The following is a 24,415-nucleotide window of genomic DNA, read 5'->3' on the forward strand; positions in this document are numbered from 1 at the left end:
CTTTGTTACAAGTTACATCCCAAGAGTCACTGGTCTAGCAGTAGGATAAGGAATGTTAAATTATATCTTACCCTGATAATTTTAGTTCCTTGACTACTGGTAGACCAGTCCTAAGTTCCCGTCCTAAAGAGCGAATGTTCCTAAATATGAAGTATCCTTTAGTTACCCGTCCCACCTTAGGTGGAAGGTGGGACCCTTAGCACGTTTGGGAGTTAAAAAAAAAAAAAAAAAAAAGGGGGGGGGTGGTAAAACATGTCATGTTTTTTACTTCAGAGTCTTTGCCTCCTGGATGAGTCTGATAATCTGAACTATTTGGAGAGTCTATTAAGTCCTCTCGACCAAGAGGTTTTTCTCTTTATCTGAGGGCAACTTGTTCTGGTCTGCGATCTTCAGAGCAGCCGGGGTATGTTTCAGCTCTGGCAAAAGTCTACTGGAGGCCGCCTGCAACACACCTCTTATGGTAGACTGGACGTCACGTGCAAATCTTAGGAGGTTTGGTTATCTGTCTTCACCGGAAGGGGAATTTCTCTAAGAGCCACTGGTCTAGCAGTAGTCAAGGAAAGAGAATTTTCAGGTAAGATATAATTTAACATTGCTTCATACATTTCTGGTCTTTGTGTCTCAGAGATTTTATCACACAGGTTGCATGTATACATTGTATAAATAATTTGGTACATCCAGTGGGCAGTTTTAATAACTAGTTGACCTTTGAGCATGAGTCTTAAGTAGAAGTCTCAATTGACTTGGTTTTTTTTTTTCATTTGTACATGTGGTGCGTTGAATGCTTGCTTATTTCTGAGGAGTATACTATAGTTCATCATTTCTGTAGTGTTGGGGTACCTCCTTCATGGATAATGCTTACAATTTAGTACTTCATGGAAAGCTTGGCCCCTTTATCCCTCCATAGAACAGCCTTTTATATTGGGCTTTTAGATGTGATGGAAAGAAAAACCCAATCTCATTGTTTTCCATGTTCCATCTTTCTGAGTAAGGCAGAAGAATCCTAAAGCTGATTAGGTTCCAAAAGTGGAAAAAAAAAAATCCTGACATTCCCCTGTCTTCCATTGCCTCCTGCAAAGGAAGGGAAGTAAATCTCTGCCTATCAATTAGGATTTCAGTAAATCTCCGTACCCAGCATGTTCCTCGTGGGTTCCAGAGTACTGACCCATGCTGACCTAGTGCAGAATGAGATGTGGATGTATATGCTGTGCTTCTTGCTGTGGCTGCCAGCATCTGTCTGTAAATTTGCAGTCTCTTCTTGCTTCTCTGTTCTCAGTAAGGGGAGGGGGGGGGGGGGATCAGGGATTGTCTGTGCCTTGTTCTGTCCTGTGCTATTTCTCTCTCTCTCTCTCTCTCTCTCATCTCTCTCATCTCTCACTTTGTGCCTTGGTGCTCCAGATCCTGCGTGAGACTGCAGCAGATGCTTCTTGCAGTGCCGGCTCTGCAGGAAGAGGGAATTAGGTTAGGCTGGAGGTATTTTAAAGATTGCTGCATGATCTTAGACCCCTCCACCCCCGCAGAGCTGGGCAGTCAGGCTGAATTAATCCTTTCGGCAGCCTGACTGACTTTTAACCAGTACAGATTTTAGGGGGGGGGAAAAAAGAGCAAGAGAGAGAGAAGCAAAGCCAGGAAAGATGCAGAATGAAAGGCGATGTTTATAAAAATCCATAGTAGTAAACAGAAATGACCATCCAGGCATTGAATGGGGAGAAGAGATTGTAACCCAAGAATATTTTTGGGACTGTAATGTAGCACTAGAAGATGCAAGAAAACTGATTGCACTGTGCAGCATGGTTTCCAGAATGTACTAGCTGTTGGGAAAATATTGGTAGTGGTGGGGGCTAGAGCTGCAACACTATATAGTGAGATGCACTGACCCAAGGAACGTTTTGTTTTTGGGGGGGGACGGGGGGGGGGACATGGAAGCGAGAATCCTTTTTCATCAAAAGAGGGATTGTCCTTTTATAAACATCTCTGCACGATGCTCTGTGTGCTCCCAGAGACTTTCATGCTCCCGCTGCAGTTTCCTGTTACCCAGCTGTTACAAAATAGCACCAGGGTTGTAATGGGGCTGGTGCTGAGAATAGATGTGCTCTACTTCGGGGTGCCCAGCTGTGCCAAAAGGGGCTACAGCTGCGGGGGGAGTGCACTGTCACTAACAGACCCTGCCCTTTGTCTCTCTCCTTTTAGGTCATCTTAGCTGCTCCTTCTTGGACGCCCCCCTCACTCCCCATGTGCAGAATGCGTATATTTTGTTTTTAAGAGCAGCATTTACGTGGGGGGGAGATTGCAATAGTGAAAATATCGCCGGCTGATGAGGCAAGAGGCAGGTTCTCCACAAGCATCTGGGTCAGTGACCTGAATCGTGTGGCTAGTGGGAATTACATTAACTAGCAGGGGGTTCTGAAGTAACAATAAAATCCTTCCCCTGCAGTGTCTTCTGTTTTTTATTTCCTAAACATATAAAATAATGTCCAGGGGACCGCAAGGCCCACCCCAGGCTGCCTGTCCATGATGCACTACCCCCCAGACCTTACTTGATCTCTGACATCCTGCTCCCATTTTTTGGCAGCTAAGGATCCTTTGTGCTTATCCCATGCTTTCTTAAATTCCTTTTACTGTTTGGCCTCCACTGGGAGGCTTTCATAGCTGTAATGCTTCACCTGAGTCGGGCCCCTTTCAGCCTCCTGACCTTTTTGCCCTGTAACTTTCCTTTCCCTGTTTGTGCATTCTTAATACCTTCCAGGTATCTGAATGTCTTTCACAGTCCCTTCTCTCCATTTTCAGATTATCTTCTAGGGCAGTGCTGCTCCAAATGGTCCTTGAGGGGGGGGAGAGGCCCCAAGCCACATCCACTTGGGTTTTCCAGGTATCTAAAAAAAAAAAAAAATAAAAAATGCATGAGAGGGGTTTGCATGCACTGCCTCCAATTAGAGATGTGAATCGGAACTGAAATCCGAACTGATTCTGGTTCCGATTCACATCTCTACCTCCAATATATGCCAGGATCTCCTGCAGATTAGGGATAGCTTGAAAACCCAGCTGGTTAGGTGGGGCCTAAGAACCTTTTTGAGCACCGCTGATGTAGGGTGCACTAGAAGATGCAAGAAAACTGATTGCACTGTGCAGCATGGTTTCCAGAATGTACTAGCTGTTGGGAAAATATTGGTAGTGGTGGGGGCTAGAGCTGCAACACTATATAGTGAGATGCACTGACCCAAGGAACGTTTGCCACACGTGCAGTGTTTGAATGCCACAGCGGCATTCAAACACTGCACGGAGCGGCAGTAGCCACAGAGGCATTCACGGAGCGGGATGCCAGTGGCCAGTAGTTGGTGTTCCACCTTCACGGAGCGGAAGGATGGAGAGGTGCTATCTCCAAAAAAAAAAAACAAAAAACAAAAACAGGGGTGGGTAAGAGTATGGGGTAAGGGTGTGGCCTGCTTGTTACAGCAGTTGCTACCCCTAATTGAGTTGGACGTTCACTTGGATGCAGATACGGCGCTGCTCTCTAAATTGGTGGTGGGGTGGAGGGGAATTAGGGCTGGAGGGTACTGGAAGCCAATAGTAACAGGTGGGAGAGAAAAAAAAAAGGGAAAAAAATGGATAAAGTGCGAAGCTTGCTGGGCAGACTAGATGGGCCATTTGGTCGTCTTCTGCCGTCATTTCTATGTTTCTATGTTTCATTTCTATATTATATTTAGATCCTTAAGTGTCATTTCTCAGGGCTTATAGCTCAGACTCTGCACCATTTTGTAGCCCTTCTCTGCAACGCTTCTGCTTGGCCTTTATCAAGGGTCAGCCCTACAGACTTTGGACACACTTCTTCATATGAAGTCTTGCCAATGACCTGCACAGAGAGGAATTAATACCTCATTTTTGTCTACTGGAAGTACCTCCCTTCCCTCTAGCATTCCTCTGGTTCTTGTCACTGTCTTGTTACGCTGTTTTGCTAACTTGAGATCATCCCTGCTGCCTCGTTTGCCTTCTCGAGTGGCTGGAATAATGGACTGGGACCCAGGACTCAGACCTTGGCAGGCTATGTTATATCCCATAGTTTAAGCTTAGATTGTAAACTCTCCAGGTCTGGCACTCATACCTGTATCATTTTAGTGTAACGTGCGCTATATACATGGTGGAATAACTATTGATGAAGATAAAGAACTACAGTAGAATATGTACTGGAAATGGCTGTGGCTCTGTTTCTCCCCATCCCATTAAAAAAAGTCTTTTTTTTTTTTTTTTTTTTAATATGCAGGCAGTAATACTTGTACATATATCAACACCCATGTTTTCCATAGCGAAAGCCCTCTTATGATAGGCTCCTAATTGCATGCAATTCCTCTATTCTTAAAAAGTAACCCAGACAAAATCCAAATGGATGGTCATTCCCCATGAGTTCCTGACGCTTTAAACCCGAGAAGTGACAGCGGCTGCCCAGCTCCGAGCACCTCCGTTTTTATAAATAATGCAGCACAGAGACAATGTTTCCAGCTCTCTGCACAGGCAGTTGGGGTGGAAGGAGGCTGAAGCACGCAGCGGCATGCCGGGGGCGGGGAGAGAGTATGACTTTAACCTTCCGGTCGCCAAAGGCGCTGGTGACTGCGGCGTGTGTTCCCGCGTCATTATCTCGCCTGCTGGCGAAGCTCTCTGCGGGGATAGGAGTGCTGAGTGTGCCTGTTCTGTGCTACCTCATTAAGTGGAGTGGATGGAAGAGTCTCTCATCTGTGATACGCTGTTGGGTTCATTTTATTTAATTGTTGCTCCCTTTTGGAGAACTTTTTTTCTTTTTTTTACCTTTTTAAATATGTTTATATGCTCCCTTATACCCCAAAAATGGTTTTAAAAATATATGGCTTTTCTTCTGAATACAACAGTCTCATCTAATATCTCTCAAACAAGAGAACAAGCCTTACTAATGGCAGTGCTGTTGGAGAGGGCACTGCTGAGCCCTCCATCCCTGTGGGGACTGCAAGCTGATCTTTAAAGGGAAACCCCTCAGGGAGTTTCCCTTTTGAAAATCCCTGCAGCATGTGGAAACCTGTGTACTTGACGTGTGCACTGAAGCTGGTGCAAAGGAAGTGCCGGAAACTATGTACAGGGATTTGATTATGCGGTCTATGTGTAAGTTTCCCTTCCCTGATCTAATTCCACACGCTTTTCTGCGTGACTTACACACACACACACACACACACAGAATGGGGTGGCAGTAATTAGCCTGCAATGTTACATTTTATTGCCCCTACCATGTATTAAAAAACCCAAAACCAAACCCAGCCTTGGTGTCAATGTTTATGCGTGGTGTTTTTGACAGTGCTGCCCTTCTGCATTTTCTTATCTGTCTTAACAACCTCACTCACTACTGCAGTTTTAAAGCTTAATTTGATTTTGTGGCCTTGCCAGACCCCCATGCCACAAAAAGACATACTGTGCTACCCAGGCATTATAAAAGCTCACTGGTGTGGTGCTGAGATGCACAGAGTTAAAGATAACGCAAGCCATACAGGTAAAGGAGGGAAGGGGAAATTTCAAAAAGCAATCCCAGTTTCAGACTCTCTCACCAAAGCATATTTGACAAGTTTTGTGAATGTGGGCACCGTTCTAACTTAAAGCCGTGATCAATGATATTGAATTCTGACTCCGTGAACAGGAGTTTGATAATAATTTGGTGGGTCAGTAGCACTGGCTGAATTGATTGTTGCAAGTCAATGCTAGTCTCAAACGTCAAAATTATTTTTTTTTTGGGGGGGGGGTCTCTTTACCATTCAGACCTTTGTCCAAAGTCACACTGTGTTTTTAAATAGGTAGAGCCGGATGTCTCCACTAGCCCACGTCTCTTGGCCTCTGGCTCAGCATGGTGCCTGTTGGTGGCCCAGCACCTCCTTCCTCCCACGGTGCATGCTTTCTGCGGCCTGACCCAAGTCCAGTGTGTTGGGCTTGTTAATGTTTAGGCAGGTCGTTTAGCAACTGGAGGTTGCTATGGTAACTTCGGAGATACTTCCTCAGAGTGTAAGTTGGGTGCTGAAAAGGCTGCTCCTTCATCCTCCTCCTGTCCTTGGCACTTTCGGTGCATGATGGAGACACAGTAGGGTGTAACATGGTAGTTAAGGATTTTTTTTTTTTTTTTAAATTTTAATCTGTGAAAGCAACTGACAGAATTATGGCCTTTGTGTTGCATGGATACATACTTCTATCTTAACTGTCGCATATGGCAGAGGTTCCCAAACTTCTCCTGGGGGATCCCCAGCCAATCAATTTCTCTATACTATCTATATATTTTCTTGCATTCTCTTGTTTATGAGTTGTAATTCTCAAGGGTGCTAATAAGTTCCTTTTGGGTACCCTTTCTGAAGGAAGCCCAGCAGGGGGAGTTGTAAACCTCTGGCATCGTGTCCTTTGAAGGAGATTACATGTTCATCTCTTACATTTGCAGAATGTGTGCTCCTCTCCCAGGGATATGTAAGGAGAGGGAGGATGCATTCTTATTGGCTTTAAAAGGTGGTAGTGGGGGGTGTCAAGAGAGACATCTTCAGTTACTTTCAGCCCCCACCTCCATAAAATAAGAAACAAGCCTTCAGGATTTTGCAGTGATACAACACAAGGTATTGACTCTCTATAGCTGCCTTCTTGTTGGTAAGTGAGTGTGTGAGAGAGAGAGACAAACTATGCCTATCTACAAGCCCAAGCTAGTGAAGCAACTGTGAATACAGAACAGAACAACTAAAGGTCAGATGCTAGAAGTCTGTAACCCAGTCTTCAGGACATGCCCAAGCAGTTGAGTTTTCAGTACATCTCCATGTATATTCATTGCGGATATCCTGAAAACCTGATTGGCTGGATGTGCCTGAAGGACTGGGTTGAAAACTTCTATAACTGATCAGTCCACCTCCCTATCCAATAAACTAGCTCCAGTTATAACTGTCAGCCTGATTTTTTTTTTCTTGGAGGTAGAAAGAGTAGGAAATGAGAAATTAAGGGATTTTAGGGATCTGTGTACTATGACTGTGTTGCGTGGGAAATGTGTGTGTGTTGTGGGTGGATAGGATCATATAGGGTTTAGCTGTGTAAATAGGGGAAATCATATGGCAGAGGTTCTCAAACTTGTCCTGGGGGATCCCCAGCCAATCAATTTTTCAGGATATCTACCATGAGTGTGCACAAGATTTGCATACAGTGCTTTGGTATGCAAATCTATCTTGTGTATATTCATGGTGGATATCCTGAAAACCCGACTGGTTTGAGGGGCACTCGGGACAGGTTTGGGAACCACTGGCTTATGGCATGCATGAACTAATCCAGCTTGAAGTCTCTGTGTTATCTTGTTCTCAGGCTCCCAACTCTATAACTGCCCATTAGCACACAATTAGTTTGAAATCTATAATCTGATTGGCCTCAAGCCAATTCATATTCCAAAATAATTTGCCTGAAAATTTCATCCCTTCAACAGGCTAGTCACATTCATAAGAGACTAAAGCATTGAATTTACACTATGGTAATAATGTTAAGATCATCTTGGCAGATATTCTCATTGATCAGAAGACTCCGGGTTTTGTTTTTTTTTTATTTTATATAGCAGTATGTCAGTCGAAGGGTATGTTGAGTGCATAATGCAAATCATACATTTATATTATATCAACATGTTCAGAGCTTAATGTGGAAGTTGAAGACATGTAAAGGTGAAGCTCTGGTTAGAACCGGGTGAGGGTCAGTTAGAGGAGATGGCTTTTTCTGCTCTCCACCACTTGCTATATTGCCTTGAGCAAGAAATTTCCTATCTGCTTGAACATAAAATGTAAGCCTTCAGGGATTGGGGACTTTCTCACCACATGATTGATCTTGGACTGCATTATAGAGAGACTGACTGTGTCCTATAAATTATAACAGTACTATTAATCTGATCCCTCCTGAACTTTGGAGTCCAGCAGGAAATTTTATTTGTTTAAAAAACTTTTGTATACTGCATAATAAAAAAAAAAAAAAAAAAATCACAAAAATACATCCATAATCATTAACAGAAACACATTAAACCGTGAAAAACAATAAAAAGGAAATAAAAATAAAATTAAAAAATATATATTTTAAACATTAAAACACTCAGCTAGTGAAGCCACCTAAGAAGACCAACACCTCCAGCAAAATATCGTTCATGACTTTGTAGAAAAGAAGCAAAAATGCTTTTTAAAAATTTGGTTTCATTTATTTTATATGCAGCTGAAAGTGGTTGAAATATCTGCATTGGGTAGGTCAAAGTGCACCACTAATCCTGGACATTGAATGGGGCTGGAAAAGTAAGCTGAAGATCTACTGGAACGGGATACATTGAGACCGCAAGATTAGACACAGGATGAATAATTTTCCCCTCGTGTGGCATCGCAGGACAAACAGGACAGTCTTTGTTGGCTAATTTTGGATGCAGGAATAGCGATTGGTCACTGCTTGGCTTGCTGCATTTCATAAGAATGAAATGGCAGGAGAAGATACAGCTGGGCTGCTTTCCAGCAGAACGTCCTCATTCATCCTGATGACCTATGTTGTGATCATCCCTTCCAGCTCCCTGGAGTGATTTCTTCTCCAGAGATTTGCTACTGAGCACACCTTCCCTTCCTTTGTTGCTTGTCAACCCTCTCTCTCTCTCTCCTGTGGTGTCTTGACCCTTTCTTTGACCCTCCTCCCCGCCTCGCTGTCTGCCTAGGTTTCCTTGGAAAACAAAAGCATCAGCTTGCCACCCCATTTTTTTTTTTTTTTTTTTTTTGCTGAGTTGCTATGTCCTAGTGCCCGTTAATTGTCCATGCTCCTTTGGATCCGGAATGGCATGTTAAAGTAGCTCTGGCAGCAAGTGCTCCTGACGCCAAGCAAAAGCAGCATTGATTTGCCAGAGCGCTCTGCATCAGTCACTGGGGCCTCCCTGCCCCCAATTTATGTTCTCCTTCGTGCACCTCTGGGTTGGAGGATGGTAATGGAGCTCATTAGAGCCCGAGGTGCAGGAGGAGCTCCTGGGTACCTGCTTGTTATGGATGGCCCATTAATGAGGGGACTTTAACAAGTGTACTACACTCCTTCAGAGCTGTGCTGATCATAGAGCAGTCGAGGCAGCATTCAGATAGAGAAATCGCAGGCCTGGAAACACACACAGCCTTTGAAGTAGAGAGAGCAGCATTTACCCGGGGTTTGTGGTAAAAAAAAAAATCGCCTCTGTGCACAGGTTGGTAAAAGGAAGAAAATATCCAAGCATGGTTTGTTTTTTTTTTCCCTTGTCCCTTTGATTCCTTGTTTGATGTCATAAACATGTTGGGGGGAATTTGTCTTCCAAATTTTATGCTCCTAAGAATCTATAGTCCAGAAGATACGGCAAATAAAATGATAAAAGGTGGCTGACATTTTCTGGACCATGCGCTCTATTCTATATAACAACTTCTAAAACGGAGTCTGACTATAACATCATAAAAATCGGTTTCAGCACAGGTTTCAGTTCTGCACATGAGACTGCTTCAGCTAGGGTGAAAAATATCTTAAGTTATTCCTCTGGCCCAGGGATTCAGTAGCAGTGGTACACACTGCCAATCAGAAGGCTCCTGGTTCAGTCTCCAAGTCTGCCGGGCAAGCTGTGGAGGCAACGTGGAAAGCCCCTGCGAGAGAGGGAGTCATGGCTTTTCAGGGTAACTCCTTGATGGCTAGGTCTAGAACACATGGTGCAGGATTCTGGAAGGAGTCATGGCTTTTCAGGGTGACTCCTTGATGGCTAGGTCTAGAACACGTGGTGCAGGGTTCTGGAAGGAGTCATGGCTTTTCAGGGTGACTCCTTGATGGCTAGGTCTAGAACACATGGTGCAGGGTTCTGGAAGGAGTCATGGCTTTTCAGGGTGACTCCTTGATGGCTAGGTCTAGAACACATGGTGCAGGGTTCTGGAAGGAGTCATGGCTTTTCAGGGTGACTCCTTGATGGCTAGGTCTAGAACACATGGTGCAGGGTTCTGGAAGGAGTCATGGCTTTTCAGGGTGACTCCATGATGGCTAGGTCTAGAACACATGGTGCAGGGTTCTGGAAGGAGTCCTGGCACATGCTTCTCAGCCTCGGGATCATCCTTGCAATGATCAGACTAGGAATAATGGGAGGATGAATCTTTTAAAATAGGGGGGAAATCCCCGAGTAGTTTGATATACACTGACCTTTTCCCACCTAACCTCCCCCTGGCATGTGGTACTTGCATCAGAATTGAGGTTAGTGTCAGCTGCCTAACCTCTTGTAGCCCTGCCACTGGGCACTTGTAGTATATTGTAATATAGGATTATTGCCCTTGTACAATCACATTTCATTGATGTTATTACAGGACTTGCGAGTGACTGGCCACACCTGCTTTTGTATAATACCATTACGGTTATGTTAGGAGTGTGCATATTCTTGTTTCACTGCTTCAGATGTTGTGGTTTTGATTATAAAACTTAAAGGATATAGTCTTAAAAATGCATAAGGAAATATTAGTTCACAGAAAGGGGGGTGGAAGCCAAAAGGACATCAGAATTAAAAAAAAAAAAAAAAAAAAGCATGGGATAAGCACAAGGGATAATTAACTGTGAAGAAACGAAAGGAAAACGAGATCAACTGCTTATTGCTATTGTTTCCCAACCATATCCTGGAAGTCCACCCAACTGGTCAGTTTTCAGGATATGTGTAATGAATATGCATGAGTCTTCAATGCATGCAAATCGATGTCGTGCATATTCATTACACATATCCTGAAAACCATATTGAGTAGGTGTTTCTGCACATCTGGGTTGAGAAACTCTGGTCTGTGCCATTTGTACCAGGAAGTAGTTTGGGCAGACTAGTGTTGGGCTTTACTGCCTCTCTAGAGTCTTATTCTTTCTATATTACAATCAGGCCGATACAGTACAGTGCGATTCCGGCGCACTGTTAACCCACGATTGGATGTGCGTTTTCGACGCGCTAGCTTTACCCCTTATTCAGTAAGGGGTAAAAGCACATCCAAAACACGCGTCCAACCCCCCCCCCCCCCAAACCTAATAGCGTCCGCAACATGCAAATGCATGTTGATGGCCCTATTAGGTATTCCCGCGCAATTCAGTAAGCAAAATGTGCAGCCAAGCCGCACATTTTACTTTAAGAAATTAGCGCCTACCCAAAGGTAGGCGTTAATTTCTTCCGGCACCCGGGAAGTGCACAGAAAAGCAGTAAAAACTGCTTTTCTGTGCACTCTCTGACTTAATATCATGGCGATTATTAAGTCGGAGGTCCCGAAAGTTTAAAAATTTTTTTTTAAATGGTCCTGCAGCTGGCAGGTCGAAAACCGAATGCTCAGTTTTGCTGGCGTCCGGTTTCCGAACTCGTGGCTGTCAGCGGGCTCGAGAACTGACGCCGGCAAAATTGAGCGTCGGCTGTCAAACCCGCTGACAGCCGCTGCTTCCATCAAAAAAGAGGTGCTAGGGACGCGGTAGTGTCCCTAGCGCCTCTTTTTACCGCCGGCTCTAATTAAAATAAATTAAAATACTGAATCGCGTGCACAGGAGAGTGGCCTGTGCCGGGAGAGGAGGCGCTCGACCGCTCTCCCACGATTTTACTGCATCGGCCCGAATGGTTTGGGTTTTTTTCTCCCCATTTGCTGTCATCTTGACTTATCTGAATATATTACTCTTGTGCACGTAAAACAGAAAAGAAAGCTGTCTGGGCCTTTCTCTTAGTGCAGCAGTTCTCAACCGGTGTGTTGCCAAGCACACGCAGGTGTGTCTCCACACTTCCCGGTCTCCCACTGACCCAGCGAAAAAGGAAATCATCCTCTGCCCGGGCTTAAAATGTTGATAGCCCAGGCGCAATGTGGCGGGAGAACTGGAGTCTGCACCAGCAGGTTCTCTTCTTCCCACCCTTCTCGGCCTGGAAGAGGAAGTGGTGTGCAGCGGCTGCACGCGCGGGAAGAAGAGACCGTGCTAGTGTGTGCATCATCAACCTGAAGAAGAGAAGCTCGGTGAGGAGCAACGTCGGTCCCCGCGGCAGATGGGAGTCTTTTCTCGAGGCCGCAAGGGCTGGAAGTGAAGGAGGCTGCAGCTGTCGCTAGTTTGGGGGGAGAGAGTGAGTGAGTGAGCAAGCATGTGTGTTTGAGATTCTGTGTGTGTATGAGAGTAAGTGATTGAAAACCTGTTTGTGTGAGAGCCTGTGTGAGAGAGCATGAATGTAAGAGTATGACCGAGTATGAGAATCTGTATGTGTAAGAGATCATGTATATGTATGATTGAGAGCCTGTGTGTAAGGGAGAGAGAGAGTGTGTGTGTGTGTGTGTGAATAACAATCTGTGTGTGAGAGACAGCATTATGTGTGTGATTGAAAATCTATATGTGTGTGTGTAAATGTGATTAAGAGCCTTTGTAAGTGAGAGAGGTGGTGTGTGACAGAAAGAGAGGAGAACGTTACAAGCAAACCATCTCAGGGCCCCTGGATATCAAATGTTCCCAGGTATGCAGAGCAAAGCATTTTTTTGATCCTTATTTTTCATTATTGGGTTTTTGTGTCTACTATTTTGAAATATTTTATTGGTATCTAGGAAATGTTGATATGAATTTTTAATTATTGGATATTTCAGTCATCAGCTCTTTTGAAATTTGTTCTTTGTTAGTAGTATGTTTTTACTGCTATTGATTTTATATTTCTTGATTTGTTTTGAGGACTGGTGAAGTTTCTTTTTCCTTTGTTACACTACATACAGTCTGACTTCTTGTAGTTTCCAGTTCAGTTTTTGTCTGCATGCTTCTAGCTATGCTTTGATCTCTCTATTCTTTCTGTACATATGACTGAAGTGAGGTATCCTGCTGGCGTGTAGTTTCTGTGTAGGGCTCTATAGCAGCCCGGCTTGGTCCGTTTTCGTAATAGGAGGTGTGGATTGGGGTCTTAAGGCCTGGTGTAATATTTTTAGTGTTGCCTTTTCTTAGTTTAGGTGATTACTGTCTGAGCGCTGGAAATTGGTGTTTTGGTATGGGATGTTCACTAGTTATACAATTTCTGTTCAGATAGTACTTATCTTTCCCTTGTGTCATTCTTAACAATAAAAATAATACTGGGCCTTTATTTTTTTATGTCTGCCGTGAATTGTAATGAGCAGTGTGTCACATGTGTGAGTATGGTCTGTCAGTTGTGTCAGGATGGGGGAAAAAAGGTTGAGAACCACTGTCTTAGTGGATGGAAAAAGAGTTCAGCCATCTGATTGACCAAATAGAGACCATGACCTTTTCAGCGTTCAGTGAGAACTCTTGAGGTCACACCCAAAGTCTGCTTCCTCCATGCTTGATGTCAACAGCTATGCTGTGCTGCATTCTCATTGCAACTTTAAGCTCTAGCACCAAGAACGTAGAAGCAGTTTTAAGAGTTACTTCATCTTGAGTGTCCTCTTTATCCTGTAGAGAAATTAGAGGGGCCCAGGAAGCTTCTGGGTCAGAACAATTTTGGGGGGAAAACCTTTTAAATTTGTGCTAGTAGCTTCTGCACTCCAGCATCTGGATGCTGGCATACTTGCTTACAATCTGCCTTTAGGAGCTGAGATGATGGGCAAAGTTGGCACCACATATGGTGATTAAAATGTTGATATCTTTTCCGTGCAGAGGGATGACCCAACAGAATGAGAGAAGCTTTTGCTTTTAAACCTTACCATGCCATGACAATGTAAACTCCCATTGATTGTCATAGTTTGCATGTAGAAACTAAGGACGTCGTCAAGATGTGGCAGTTTATTATTTCTGCGGGGATCTGGAGCTTGGTGCAGTTTTATTTTTTCAGAATTGAAATAAGGCTTTTGTAACAGGGTGTGTGTGTTTTTGGTTATGAGGCGAGGGAATAACTATGAAGAATATCAAATGCAGGAGTGGTGCCGGTTCCCCCAGAAACGAGCCCCAGCTGAGATAAAGGGGGGGTTCACGAACTTTGGTGAACCAGAAAAAATTCTATTTGGCGTGGGGGAGCCGAGGGGTAGCAAAGGTAAACATGCCCCGTCATATCTCTCCTTCCTTGTGGGTGATGGGCCCTCTTGATTTTCTTTCTTTTCTTATCATTCACTCCCTAGATGTCCATGGCAGCACCCTCGTGTGTGTGTGTGTGTGTGTGTGCGCGCCAGAAGCACTAGGTTTTTAACTACTGAGAGTGACAAAATGATCCCACCTTAATGAATGAGCTGAGAGGTGTAACTTTTTTATAATTGTAATAAGACACTTAGGAGTGTGATTGTTTGTTTTTGTCAATATCGCCACACCTAGGGGAGCTTACTACCTTTGGCTTTGCGTTGTCTGCACACCCTTAGGTGTGGTGGTAGAGCATAATGAAAATAACACCGCCAGCCCTTTGGGGGGCCTATTCCTTAGTTACTGTGCAGGAGTACCAGATCTCTAGTGAAAAGTGCTAGCGATAGCAGTGAGGCCTCTGGTGATCTCTTGGCTCCTCGGAATTTTTATAAGAAGTTGTGCAGTTTTTCCACCAGGCTGCAATCAACTAATTGTGTGTATGTGGCAAAGCAATGATATGGCTCTCAGTCCCTTCCTTCCCCACCCCCTGCTCACCAGTAGGCACTCCCTGGTGTACATGTCTGCGCCAGCCCTCACTGCAGCGGCAGCTCCTGTTTATATCTGTACTGCTGCTGCTTTAGCCGTTTTTCAATTCTCTTTCTTGTGTGTGGATTTCTTTTTTTTTTTTTTTTTTTGTTTTTTGCTTGGTGCTGCAATTGGGCCTCTTCCTAGGAGTGTGGTTTTGGTCCGAGCGGTTAAATTCTGATTGCATTTTAAGGCCTTCTGGCCCAGTTATCTAATGGCCTGAAACTTGTGAATAGTTGGAGTGGAGACACCCTGCTAGCAGACTGCCTGCATTTGGCTGATTTTTTTTTCCTTTGTCTCAGACATGCTTTCACTGTCACTTGATTAGTCTCAGCATTTTTGTATGTACCACTGAGTTGCAGATGAAAATGCGCTGCACCCATACCCTTTTGCCAAGCTTCGGTCTAACCACTGCAGAAGACAGACCTGCTTACCCTTAGTAAATTGTTTGTTACTATCCTGACACTTGTTGTATTTGCCTAAACCTCAGTCTCCTCCTCTTTGCCATGGTGCTAATGTAGGTGTCTCTCCCATCCGAAAATGCCATGTGGCTTCCTCCTGCGTTTGGGTAGGTGGTGACTTACATTTAGCTAGCACCTTTTAATCTGGTTATAGCACTTCAGAGGCCAACATGCAGCCACCAATGTCGTGAAAAGGGAAAATGCTTGCACCTGCCTACCTATCCACCTTCTGGAACAGAGGGAAGATGCAGTGAAGCCGCTGCTGGTTTTATTACCCAATTAAGTTGAGCAAACTGGCTGGAAGAGAGAGGGATCTTGGTGAAGGCCGCATGGAATCTGAGGTTCAAAGGCAGGGCTAAAAGCTAGGAGTGTAATAACGAATTCTCCAGGCCCAGTATTCTGAGTCCTAAGTGAGCTCAGCAGGAGACGCCTCGGCTCAGTTAGACCCGCAAGGCCATTTCCTTCCTGCTTGGTTACTGTCCCCTATCTTGTGTGTTTTAGAATTGAGGTTGGTTACATGCACAAACTAGATGGAGGAATATTTTACACACGTCCTATCAACTCTGCTTTATGCAGAATTGGAATAAAACCCTCTTAAATGGTTGCATACTAAAGAGTAAACATCCAGTGCACCCAAAGGAAAAAACTAAATAAAATCATGATATGGTAGAGAGGCAGTTTTTTTCATGTCTCTTATAAGGGACTGGCCTGTTCTTCAGTGTTACTTTCTGTCTCGGATTCAGATTTTCCCCTCCTAAATATTTCCTGTGGGTCTGTAGTATGCAGTGCTTTTAAAAAAAAAAAAAAAAAAAAAAAAATCAAAACTGCACCAGAACTGGAAGGTGTTAACAGAGGTCTGAATGTCCCTTAAGATAATTGAAGGCAAGAGGCATCCAAAGATGAAAACATACCCGAGCTTACCAGAATCTGAGCACAGGCCAGTTCATGAAATATTTATTATTGCACTGTGTGAAGAAACATTTTGGAGCAGTTGGGGACTTCCATCAGGGACCCATCGCTTTGAAACATTGATTCTTATGGAGTGGCTCTCATTCATTAACTATTTAATGAAGTGAGCTGACTGTGCAGATTGCAGTGAAAGTGGGGTAGATCATCTCTTTTTTTTTTTTTTTTTTATTTTTTTTCCTGTAGATCCATAGATAACATGGTGGCCTTCATTAGCTCTACCTCTTTTGGTACTGGTATGTCCTCCATCACCAACCAAGGATTTAAGTGCTGCCCACAGCAGCTAATTTGTGGTTGGGCACGTGATGTCGGAGGAAGAAATAAGAGGGTGATGTGAGCTGCCGCAGTGCTTGTTCTAGGTAGGTTCATTCATGTCATCTAATGGGATTTTCAGCTCCTGTTTGTGTGATGTCCTGGGTCAGGTTTCAGTACAGTGCTGCTTGCTCAGTATTTTATTGGGGATTTTGGGTGCAGGGCTATGATTATAATTTTAGGGTGGGATTGTGGTTTTGGATAGGTTGATAGCTTTATAATTTGTTCTCTTGCTTGTTGAGACTATATATTGTATTTTGATATTGCTGGGTTACTGTGTAACCCTGTTAACCATTTTGATTGGTGTCAGAAAGATAGCATATAAATACCTATAAAAACAAATTCCATCTGCTTTCATGTAGGGATGAAAATACTTCTAGATTGAACCTAGTTGCCATTTTTTTTTTTTAAAGTAGAGCATATGCTTGATAAAGCAAGAAAGCCAGAAAACAGAGTGACTTTTTCATGTCTCTCTATTTAACACGTTTATATACTGCATAATCAAAACAAACTAAAGTCTTTTTACAATATACATCCATAATCGTAAAAACATACAGCATATATTAAAATACATAAAATAAATACCACTGAAAACCCATAAAATAAAACCATTCGCTGAAGAGCAGTCTGAACTAACACATCTCTCTTGAAAATGGCCAAGGCATAACTTGCTTATAAAACCTTAAGTAATTTAACTCAGACCCGATAGACAATGGAAAAAGATTCCAAAGATGCAGTACAGATGCTGAAAACGCCCATGTGCACATATTTTGAGCTGTGGCCATAGATAATAAGGAACCTTTAGACCATCTCAATACACATCCTGGTTTATACCAACTCAACTTCTCCCAAAGATATCCAGGACCATTATTCTACATTGTTCAAAGAATAACAGTCAAGGACCTAAAATTTGCCCTCTCTGCCACTGGCAACCAATGAAGATGTTGCAATAGTGGTGATTATCAAATCTAGATTTCCTAAGAATCAATTTTGGTTGCCATGTTTTGTATTGACTGCAGCCTTTGTGTTAATATTCCTAGTCAAGCACTGAGATAACGAAGGCATACATAATAGATTTGAAAGCTTTTTAATCTAAAAAGGCAAAAGATACCGAACCATTCTAATTTGAAAATATGTCTTATGCACTACTGATACAATGTATAGAGTTAAAAAGGACATCCAAGCTTTTCACTTTCAGTGAAACACCAATAGTATATTTATTGGACTATAAGACACACCATTTTTTTTTATTTAAAAAAAAAAAAAAGTGGCCTAAAAAAGCCCATGTGTTATAGTCACTAGCCTTATGGTGTTGAAGGCTGGAGACTTCTTGGACATCCTGCTATCCTGATGAGTGAAGGAAAATGCCCAGGTGGATGGTGTTATTCAACAGTGGTTCTTGTACATTTATTCAGTGATCTCCGCTGTCCTTGAATGAGCTGTATACGTGTTTCAGCTTTCCCTGTGAGATGCCTTTTAGAATTTACCTGGCATGATGCTCATAGAAATATCTGCTCAGTATTTTGTGAAGTAACACTGACATACATTAGTAGGTACTTTTTATAGAAGATTCATTAAACTATTTTGAAGTACCAGCTTATTCCATCTTCTTTTTAATCCTGGCTTCTTGATTAGCAGCAAACCTGTTTGTTTAGCTTGCCCAACCTTGATTCCAGTGTTTCATCCTCTGATCATATTTGCTGTGCTCTTTTCTTTTTGTATTTTTTTTTCTGTTTATTAGAATAAAATTTTACAGCTTTTGAAAAAAATGTTGTTCACCCCTCCAACAATCTTCTTTCTCAAGTCTTATCTTACTGAGCGATCTTCATATTTTACAAGTGGGCGCATGATTCATGGATGTCAAGACTCTCTGATGAAGCTCAGCACAGCAATGCCCCCAACTTATTAAGATTCAGATGGGCTGGAAGAACTGAGGAGGTGGCACTGTCAAACTTCAAATGCTTATTTCGCCTCCAGAAATGTTATGAAAACAAGGCCAAAAAAAGTAGAAAGTTAATGACTTTTAATTGTCTGCTAAATTTATTTAGAAAAATTAGTTGTGCAACTGTTTTTTTGAAAGCAGCTGGGTTAAAAAGATTCCCCCCCCCCCCATACCTCTGTCAGTGGAACAGTCTGCTGTTCCCCCCCCCCCCCCCCCTTTTTGTAGCAACATGAGAAGCATGGGGAGAGGGCATGTTGTCTGATCAAGCAGTTTGGAGGATCTGGTGATGTTTTGTAAATTAATATTATAAGAGAATGTCTGCCATTTTGCTAATCCACCGCTGGTTTTAGGTGAGGAGCCAAACAGGGCAATTGCCTAAGTTTCCCCCAGCACCAAAGAGGATCCTTTAGGCAAAGCAGAGCGATGTCAGGGAGGTAGAGCCTCAGGCTACCTGGCACTGGCTGGACCCCAGTATGCTGAACGTTAGCCCTGTCTTTAACAAGGGTTCCTTGTAATTTTATGTATACAGTGGGAGAGGAGCAGGGAGAGTGTTGTGAAATTCTGTAAAACCTCAATTATATTATGATGTAGTTCCTTAACCAAAAAACCCCCAAAATGTTTGAAAACCTCCGAGCTAGCCAGACTTTGATAAAACTGAATTTAACAGTAAGGGCCATGTACATTACTATATTACTAAGTAGTCTCCCAATTTTGCCGCCTTTTGTAATAGCCCATTTGATCACTGGCTTTCCCTTCACTTCTTTACAACTTCGGATCCCTTGTGCTTATCCCAGGTGTTTGTGAGTTCTGTTACTTAGCGGGCTGTTCTCTGCCTGTCACGATTTGCCTGTAGCCCGCCTTGTGACTACTGCTCCATGCAGTGTTACTGCAAATAGTCAGGCCGATGCACCGTTAGCCCCCGTTTGGCCACGCGTTTTCCACACGCTATTTTTACCCCTTATACAGTAAGGGGTAATAGCGCGTGGAAAACGCGTGGCCAACCCTCCCCTCCCCCCCCCCCCCCCGAAACTAATAGCGCCCACAACATGCAAATACATGTTGATGGGCCTATTAGTTATTCCTGTGCGATTCAGAAAGCAAAATGTGCAGCCAAGCCACACATTTTACTCTAAGAAATTAACTCCTGCCAGCACTGGGAAAGTGTACGGAAAAGCAGAAAAAACTGCTTTTCTGTACACCCTCTGACTTAATATCATAGCGATATTAAGTCGGAGGCCCCAAAAATAAAAAAAAGAAAAAATCATTAAAAAAAAAAAAATTAGCCCGCGGCTCGCAGGTTGGAAGACGGATGCTCAATTTTGCCGGCGTCCGTTTTCCGAACTCTTGGCTGTCAGCGGCATTGATAACAGACGCCGGTAAAATTAAGCGTCGGCTGTCAAACCCACTGACAGCCGCCGCTTCTGTCAATAAGGAGGCGTTAGGGACGTGCTAGTGTCCCTAGCGCCTCCTTATTTCCGGGGGCCCTAATTTACATACCTTTGCTTAGTGAATCGTGCGTCGGGAGAGCGGGCACTCGCTGGCTCTCCCGCGCGGTTTACTGTATCGGCCCGAGTGTGATTCGGGATCTTCTTCAGTTCTCACACACATTCCTTGCATGCTAGGACTCTTGGAAAAGTCCATCATGGACACGTTTATGAACTTAAAGGGGACGAAAACAGCAAAGAATAAGGAGACAGAAAAATTCTTTTAATGATTACGATCCCTATGCCCAGGGCTTACCGGTAAGTTCCATTTCTTTTAAATAAGAGCATCTCGCTGTTTGAAGACTTTTTATTATTTGTATATATGGGTTTGTACCATTTTATCAAATCCAATGCAGCTACCCAAAGTGGCTTTCCAGCGTATAAAAAATACAGTGAAATACATTATCACAAACAGTTACAAGTGATGTGTTGGCAAATCGGGGTAGAGAGGTAGCAGGAATGCCTGGCACTAGTTCTATAGGTAATAGTGGGATTGATGTTAAACCACTGAGAAGTGTTCATTGAATTTTGCTAAACCACTCAGGAGGCCTCGCTCTATGATGCATTCACAGGGAACCTTGGGAGCTGCCGGAGGAGTTGCTAAATAGCTGGAGATCTGGGAGAAGCTTTCTCCTTCCCAGGCAGCTGTTCCTGCTACTCTACTGGACTTGTCCTGTCACAAGATCCTCCCTTGGGTATAAGCACTGCTTCCCCCTCCAGCCCTCCCCCGTTTCCCCTCAAACTCGGCCCAGTGCCGCCTCCTTCCAAATCCCTAGCACTCCTCACAGGGCCGCAGGAGAGGTCACGTTAAGCCTTTTATTTATTTACGGTTAATAAAGGTTCCAGCTAACTGCTTTCTGTTGTGAGGAAAGCGCATTTGTATTGGTTCGGGTTCTTATAGGAAACCTCCCTAAATTTCCTGCCATGCCTGGCTTCATCCTAACTGCTAGTGCCCTACCCACTTCTGCTTTCCCCCTACCTTCCCTTTCACTTCAGACTTATTCTCTCCTCGGAAATAAAAGCTAACAAACGATAAAATAATTTATATCAGGTGATACCTCTTCATTGGACTAACTTAATGCATTTCTTGTGGGGGGAGAGCTAAAACTCTGGCCTTTGGTCGTCATTATTTATTTCTTGTTAATCTTTATTTTAGTGCAGCCACGTTACTTCATTCCCTCCTCAGCCTGTATTGTGTTTGGTTGTTTTTTTTTTCCCTCTCCCTTTTTTCTCTCTCTTGCACACATGCGTGCACACACGCTGACACACCAGCTAGCATTGAATGTGCAGACTTTTTTTTCACTGTGCTGTGCTATGGCAGCAAAGAGCTAATGCATTCCCCCTGCTGGGGAGTCTAAGGTACCATGACAAGCCTCGGCTCTGCAGGTATTGCTTCCGTTTGCTCTTATTAGAAATGGGTCTCCTCTTTCCTCACCACCCCCCCCCCTGCCTCCTAAGCCATTTCACCCATTTAAAGTAAGAGTGTGTGTGTGTTAATTGTCTTGTGGTGGCTTTTTTTTTTTTTTTTTTTAATATATCATAGTTGTACCTTTAGGGAGCAGGTGTCAGTGGTTATAAGGCAGCATTAAAGCTTTGTGTTGGAGTTGCCCTGTATTATGCCACAAGCAGTACCAGCAGAGGACACCAGCAATGTGCTCTTTATTTTCTTCTTGTTTTAGGTAATTTCTTAAATTTAAAGCCCAATCTAGAGATTTAATAGTGAAGGACAGAACAGTGCTGGAATGTGTAGCTGGGGGTCTTCGTTCAGCAAGCAAGCCTTTCCTATACAACTCCCCACAGGCCCCCTACAGCACACCCCATTATTTCCTCTTTGCATGTTACTTACCCTGACTGTAGCTTGTAGCTCTTATCATGCATTGTGATCTTGATTTACTGGCTCCCTGTTGTGCCTGTGCTATGCTCAAAGCTCTTAGCCAGCCAGGAAGGTCAGGGAACATTGACAAAGGTAGGTGTGTGTATATTGTTGTATCTAAATTTGTAGTCTCATCTTAAGCGTCATAAGGTACTTACAATCAGAGAAGATTGGCGAGATGTACTCCAGAGTACACAATTTTCAAAATGTATATGTATTATAGGGAGGCTGTGTGCATGTGACAGGCAAGAGTTATGAATGTTTCTTTGTGAGAAGGGAGGATGTGTGTGTGTGTGTGAGAGAGAGGGGGAGATTGGATAGGTGTATTTGAGAGAGCTTGAATTTGTGTGCTTTGTTGACAGATGCTGGTCTTGCAAATTTCCAACTGTGTGCTTTTTCACCTTTCTGTTACTGATCGATTTACCCAGGTTAAGTTCCACAGCATAGAAAAAAAAATCCTAATTTCTGTGGATTTGGATGTGAGAATGGAACCCATCATATTGCATCTGACATGATTGTTCTATGCGCCTATATTTCTGGTGCCATAAAACTTGTGTGCCTAATTTTTCCTGGCAATGGAAATGCAGAAATCAGCATCAACATATAAGGCCTTTTCCAACACTTTGTAAAGCCTCATCCTCCAGGAGTAGAAAAATGTTTGCTAGGAAAGAACATAGTTAAGTAAATCAAGTCTCCTAAAATTTAAAATAAGTTTGCAGTGAGGCAGGTTGCATTGAGGATCCCCGTAAACACTACCTTCCCCAGAAAACAATTTGTGCTGTTTTGGGTTGAGGGGTGTTCCTCCTCCCTTGGTGTCTCTGGATCTCAAGCCACTAGGTTTCATGAAAACAACCTGCAGCACAATTTAAAAGAAATGCCAAAAAAAAAAAAGTACAGCTGAACAGTTTTTTGTCTGGTTTTTGTTTTTTTTGTTTGCTGTCTGATAAAAGCCAACGTAAGATAAATGTGTGTGTTTAATCTGGCTCCCAAAGACACAAGGTAGTAGAGAAATTTTGGGTTACAGAGAGCCTATGGGAGGGGGAGAGAACTGAATTCATACCTCAGGGCTCCCTCGCCCATAGCTCAAGGCTGTAACCTCTAGATCACTTCCCCCCCCCCCCCCCCCCCCCCGGTCCTAGTATTAACCCCTCAGGACCTGGGATGTCACCATATAACCTTCAGTATGGCGCTTTGCCAAAATGCAGCTATAATAAAATGTATGCTGATAAGGTCTTTCTGTTCTTTTACCTTATGCTACAGGAGCTATGGAAGAAGAAAATTACAACTTTTCTTTTTTTCTTGTAGTAATCCTCCATCTCCATACAGAATGGGTACAATTTCCCCGACAGCATCCCATTACTACAGCTTATCTCTTGTAAAGGTCATCTCCTTTCCATGTCCATTGAATTCTTGGCTTCTGCATTTAGATTGATAACTAGCATGTTTGTTCCTAGATAGAGACCTCCAGCTCTTTGTGTTTAAGAACGACCATTGCCTGGACAAGTTAATTTTAGCCATTGCCAAAGAGAAGATGATTCAGACTTAACAATGGGCATGGCAAACATAAACTGTAATGTTAACTGTCCTGGATCATGTCCTGGATCTCCAGCTGGAAAATACGCTATGTACTGTGGCTTATATCCCCTCCCCTCCCCAACATGGCAAAATAAACATTCACTTGAATTGCGCAGATTCCTATCAAAACTGGAAACATCCGAGTATATTATGCTAAAATGATTGTCGTTAAGTCTAGGGTTAAGAGTCCTAATGGGTTTTTAGTTACCTAAAGGAATCGTTCAGATGTCCAAAATAAACCTGAAGAGGGCAATTTTCAAATGGCCTGCATAGGCAAAAGTCTACAGGTACGTTTTACCCACAGACTTTATTTAGCCCAAATTTTCAAAGAGGATTTTATTTGCAGTGTGTGGGTGTGCATGGAACCTGTGCTGAAGTGCATGAGCAAAGTTGTCCCTTCTTGGGAGCGGGCGTTATTTTATGAGTGCATGGAACCTGTGCTGAAGTGCATGAGCAAAGTTGCCCCTTCTTGGGAGCGGGCGTTATTTTATGAGTGCATGGAACCTGTGCTGACGTGCATGAGCAAAGTTGTCCCTTCTTGGGAGCGGGCGTTATTTTATGAGTGCATGGAACCTGTGCTGAAGTGCATGAGCAAAGTTGCCCCTTCTTGGGAGCGGGCGTTATTTTATGAGTGCATGGAACCTGTGCTGACGTGCATGAGCAAAGTTGCCCCTTCTTGGGAGCGGGCGTTATTTTATGAGTGCATGGAACCTGTGCTGAAGTGCATGAGCAAAGTTGTCCCTTCTTGGGAGCGGGCGTTATTTTATGAGTGCATGGAACCTGTGCTGACGTGCATGAGCAAAGTTGCCCCTTCTTGGGAGCGGGCGTTATTTTATGAGTGCATGGAACCTGTGCTGAAGTGCATGAGCAAAGTTGCCCCTTCTTGGGAGCGGGCGTTATTTTATGAGTGCATGGAACCTGTGCTGAAGTGCATGAGCAAAGTTGTCCCTTCTTGGGAGCGGGCGTTATTTTATGAGTGTATGGAACCTGTGCTGACGTGCATGAGCAAAGTTGTCCCTTCTTGGGAGCGGGCGTTATTTTATGAGTGCATGGAACCTGTGCTGACGTGCATGAGCAAAGTTGCCCCTTCTTGGGAGCGGGCGTTATTTTATGAGTGCATGGAACCTGTGCTGAAGTGCATGAGCAAAGTTGCCCCTTCTTGGGAGCGGGCGTTATTTTATGAGTGCATGGAACCTGTGCTGACGTGCATGAGCAAAGTTGT

At 43.6% G+C, this 24,415-nt stretch overlaps 1 protein-coding gene across 6 annotated transcripts in view; it reads left to right on the forward strand.

The window, feature by feature from the left end:
* The window catches only part of AHDC1 (AT-hook DNA binding motif containing 1), a 145,859-nt gene that overhangs the window by 24,391 nt on the left and 97,053 nt on the right, over nt 1-24,415 (forward strand). For 2 of the 6 annotated variants that reach the window (XR_003859138.1, XR_003859139.1), the window contains exon 2: nt 16,194-16,366. The exons of the other annotated variants lie outside the window; for them this stretch is intronic. The gene's annotated coding sequence lies outside the window, so the exon portion shown is untranslated. The remainder of the gene's footprint in view (nt 1-16,193; nt 16,367-24,415) is intronic. 6 annotated transcript variants of the gene reach the window in all.

Source organism: Rhinatrema bivittatum, chromosome 11 (genome assembly GCF_901001135.1).
Source record: "Rhinatrema bivittatum chromosome 11, aRhiBiv1.1, whole genome shotgun sequence".
In the NCBI taxonomy this organism is placed as follows: domain Eukaryota; kingdom Metazoa; phylum Chordata; class Amphibia; order Gymnophiona; family Rhinatrematidae; genus Rhinatrema; species Rhinatrema bivittatum.